Below are 5,058 nucleotides of genomic sequence, written 5' to 3'. Positions count from 1 at the left end.
ATTTCTAGAAACTTATAACTTCTAACAAACAAAAGTCCAGGGCCAGATCACATCACAGGGGAATTCTATCAAACTTTTAAAGAAGAGTTAATAGCTATTTTTTTCAAACTATTCCAAAAACTAGTAGAAGAGGAAAGAGAACTTCCAAATTCATTCTATGAGGCTGGCATTACTCTGATACCAACACCAGATAAAGACACCAGAAACAAAGAGAACTACAGGCTAATATCTCTGAGAAACATAGATACAAAATCCTCAACAAAATATTGGCAAACTGAATCCAACAATACATTAAGAAAATCGTTCACCACGATCAAGGGAGATTGATTGCTGGAATGCAAGTGTGGTTCAGTATCTGCAAATCAATCAGCATGATACATCACATCAATAAGAAAAAGGAGAAGAACCATATGATCATTTCAACAGACACAGAAAAGGCATTTGACAAGGTACAGCATCCATTCGCGATAAAAACTCTCAACAAAGTGGGTTTAGAGGGAACATGCTTTAACATAATTAAGGCCATATATAAAAACCCACAGATAACATCACACTCAATGGGGAAAAGCTGAGCTCTTTTCCCTAAAGTCAGGAATAAGACAAGGATGTCTCTCTCATCATTTTTATTCAACATAGTACTGAAAGCCCTAGCAACAGCAATCAGACAAGAAAAGGGAATAAAAGGCCTCCAAATTAGTATGGAAGAAGTGAAGCCTCCACTTTTTGCAAATGATGTGATACTATTTATAGGAAACCCTAAGGACTCCGCCAAAGAACTACTAAAACTGATAAATAAATTCAGTCAGGTTGCAAGTTACAAAATCAAGTCACAAAAATCTGTCGCATTTATATACACTAATAATGAAGCAGCAGAAATAGAAACTAAGAAACAATCCCATTTATAATTGCACCAAAAATAATAAAATACCTAAGGTGCCTGGGTGACTCAGTCAGTTATGTGTCTGCCTTCAGCTCATCTCCTGATCTCAGGGTCCTGAGATGGAGTTCCACATCTGGCTACCTGCTCAGCTGGGAGCCAGCTTCTCCCTCTCCCTCTGCTGATCCCTCTGCTTGTTCTCTCTCTCCCTCTCTTTCTAGTAAAATAAATAAAAATCTTTTTTTAAAAAAGATAACAAAATACCTAGGAATAAACTTAACCAAGGAGGTGAAAAACCTGTACTCTGAAAACTATAAAACGTTAGTGAAAGAAATGAAGATGACACAATGTGGACTATGGATTCCATGTCTATGGATTGGAAGAACAAATATTGTTAAAACGTCTCTACTACCCAAAGAAATCTGCACATTTAATGCAATCCCTATCAAAATACGAACAGCATTTTTCACAGGACAAGAAGAAACAATCCTAAAATTTGTACGAAGTCACCAAAACTCCTTGTAGCCAAAGCGATCTTAAAAAAGAAAAACAAAACTAGAGGAATCACAATCTCAGATTTCAAATTATATTACAAAGCTATTGTAATCAAAACAGTGTGGTACTGGCCTTGTCTATTTTTGAATAGACACATGATCAATGAAACAGAATAGAAAGCCCAGAAGTAAATCTACAATTATATATTCAATTAATCTTTGGTAATGCAGGAAAGAATATACATTGGGGAAAAACAATCTCTTCAATAAATGGTGTTGAGAAAACTGGACAGTAACATGGAAAAGAATCAAACTAGACCACTCTCTTACACCATCCGCAAAAATATACTCAAGATGGATTAAGGACTGAAAGTCTCACAAGACCTGAAACCATGATATCCTAGAAGAAAGCTCAGGCAGTAATGTCTCTGACATTGGTCATAACAGCATCTTTCTAGATATGTCTTCTGATGTAAGGGAAACAAAAACAAAAATAAACTATTGGGACTATATCAAAATAAAAAGCTTCTGCACAGCAAAAGAAACAATAAAACTAAAAAGCAACCTATGGAATATTTGCAAATGACATATCCAATAAAGGATTGGTGTCCAAAATATATATAGAACCTATAAAACTCAACACCCAAAACCCAAATAATCCAATTAAGAAATAGGTGTAAAGGAGCACCTGGGTAGCTCTGTCGGTTAAGTGTCCAAGTCTTGATTTCGGCTCAAATCATGATCAAGCTCCACATCTGACTCTGCGCTCAGCATAGAGTCTGCTTGTTCCTCTCCCTCTGCTCCCCCCAACTTGTACTCTCTCTCTCTCTCTACAATAAATAAAATCCTTTTTTTAAAAAACAGGCAGAAGACATAAATAGGTAGTTCTCCAAAGAAGAATTATAGATGGTCAACAGACACATAAAAAGATGCTCAACATTGCTCATCATCGGGGAAATGCAAATCCAAACCATAATGAGATATCACCTCACACCTGTCAAAATGGCTAAAATTAACAGCACAAGAAATAGCCATTGTTGGCAAGGATGTGGAGAAAAAGGAACCCCCATGCACTGTTGGTGGGAATGAAAACTGGTTACAGCCACTGTGGAAGGCAATATGGAGGTTCCTCAAAAAATTAAAAACGGAACTACCCTATGATTCAATAATTGTGCTACTGCGTATTTACCCAAAGAATATGAAAATTAATTTGAAAGGCTACATGCACCCTTATGCTTATTGCAGCATTGTTTATAATAGTCAATTTTTTTTAAATTTTTTTTATTTATTTATGATAGTCACACAGAGATAGAGAGAGAGGCAGAGACATAGGCAGAGGGAGAAGTAGGCTCCATGCACCGGGAGCCCGACATGGGACTCGATCCCGGGTCTCCAGGATCGCGCCCTGGGCCAAAGGCAGGTGCTAAACCGCTGCGCCACCCAGGGATCCCCCTATAATAGTCAAATTATGGAAGCAACCCACGTGTCCACCAATAGATGAACGGATAAAGAAGAGGTGTGTGTGTATACACAACACACACACACAGAGAAATATAGGAATATTATTCAGCCATAAAAAAACAATGAAATCTTTCCTTTGCAATAACATGGATGGATCTAGAGGGTATGATGTTAAGCAACATAAGTCAGTCAGAGAAAGACAAATACCACGTGATTTCACTCATATGGGGAATTTAAGAAATAAATGAACAAAGAAAGAGAGACAACCAAAAAACAGACTCTTAACACTAGACAAGAAAACAGATGGTTACCAGAGGGGCTGTGGGGGGATGGGAGAAATAGACGGTGGGGAGTAAAAGGACACCTCTCATGATGAGCCCTGAGTAACATTTAAATCGTTGAATCTCGAGCGGTGGTTCGAGCGGCCGAAGCAAGATGGGTCAAAGTCAAAGTGGTGGTCATGGCCCTGGAGGTGGCAAGAAGGATGACAAGGACAAGAAAAAGAAATATGAACCTCCCGTACCAACTAGAGTGGGGAAAAAGAAGAAGAAAACAAAGGGACCAGATGCTGCAAGCAAGCTTCCACTGGTGACACCTCACACTCAATGCCGGTTAAAATTATTGAAGTTAGAGAGAATTAAAGACTATCTTCTCATGGAGGAAGAATTCATTAGAAATCAGGAACAAATGAAGCCTTTAAAAGAAAAGCAAGAGGAGGAAAGATCTACGGTGGATGATCTGAGGGGAACCCCAATGTCAGTAGGAACCTTGGAAGAGATCATTGATGACAATCATGCCATCGTGTCTACATCTGTGGGTTCAGAACACTATGTCAGCATTCTTTCCTTTGTAGACAAGGATCTGCTGGAACTAGGCTGCTCTGTCCTGCTCAACCACAAGGTGCATGCTGTCATAGGAGTGCTCATGGATGACACAGATCCCTTGGTCACAGTAATGAAGGTAGAGAAGACCCCCCAGGAAACCTACGCTGATATCAGGGCATTGGACAACCAAATCCAGGAAATTAAGGACCGTGGAGCTTCCTCTCACTCATCCTGAATATTATGAAGAGATGGGTATAAAGCCCCCAAAGGGTGTCATTCTCTATGGTCCACCTGGCACAGGTAAAACCTTATTAGCCAAAGCAGTAGCAAACCAAACCTCAGCCACTTTCTTGAGAGTGGTTGGCTCTCAACTTATTCAGAAGTACCTAGGCGATGGGCCCAAACTCATTCGGGAATTGTTCCGAGTTGTGGAAGAACATGCACCATCCATTGTGTTTATTGATGAAATCGATGCCATTGGAACAAAAAGATACGACTCAAATTCTGGTGGGGAGAGGGAAATTCAACGAACGATGTTGGAACTGTTGAACCAGTTGGATGGATTTGATTCAAGGGGTGATGTGAAGGTCATCATGGCCACAAACCGGATAGAAACCTTGGATCCAGCACTTATCAGACCAGGCCGCATTGACAGGAAGATTGAGTTCCCCCTGCCTGATGAAAAGACTAAGAAGCGCATCTTTCAGATCCACACAAGCAGGATGACGCTGGCTGATGATGTGACCCTGGATGACTTGATCATGGCTAAGGATGACCTCTCTGGTGCTGACATCAAGGCCATCTGCACAGAGGCTGGTCTGATGGCCTTGAGAGAGCATCGGATGAAAGTAACAAATGAAGACTTCAAGAAATCTAAAGAAAATGTTCTTTATAAAAAACAAGAGGGCACCCCCGAGGGACTGTATCTCTAGCGGACCAGAGTTGCCTTCAAGGAGATGGTTGGGCGTGTCCTGACCCCTCCAAGGGAGGAGGTGGGGGAAGCCCCCGGAGGAAACCATGTTCCAGTTGATCTTTCTTAGCAAAACCTCCCGTGTACCTTTTTGCGCGTGATGTGTAGGACACTCCCTGGGCTGCCTTCCTCTGTGGGTCACGTGCAATGCTCTGTCCCCAATAAAGCATGCTCCCCCTCCAAAAAAAAAAAAAATCATTGAATCTCTATATTATACATCTGAAACTAATATAACACTGCATGTCAACCACACTGGAGTTAAAATGTTTTTTAAGTGTGATTGTTTTGTCCCTGAGTGTACATGCATCCGTGAGGAAAACAATCAGCGCTCAATGTCTTTTGCTTCTAGCAGGTGCGCACAAGTGCTTTGCCTTTCCCTGGGCAGGCGTCACCAGGAAAGGGTTACCTGGTGGCCTGAGGATGATCACACTG

The 5,058-nt window shown here is 40.8% G+C and overlaps 1 pseudogene; it reads left to right on the top strand.

Annotated features, from left to right (window-relative positions):
• Window positions 1–3,245: 3,245 nt before the first annotated feature.
• LOC144306327 (26S proteasome regulatory subunit 4 pseudogene) lies at window positions 3,246–4,821 on the top strand (annotated as a pseudogene).
• Window positions 4,822–5,058: the final 237 nt, after the last annotated feature.

The sequence above is a fragment of the Canis aureus genome, chromosome 37 (genome assembly GCF_053574225.1).
Source record: "Canis aureus isolate CA01 chromosome 37, VMU_Caureus_v.1.0, whole genome shotgun sequence".
NCBI lineage: Eukaryota > Metazoa > Chordata > Mammalia > Carnivora > Canidae > Canis > Canis aureus.
The sequence above is the reverse complement of the archived record's forward strand: the minus strand, read 5'-3'. Positions and strand labels throughout refer to the sequence as shown.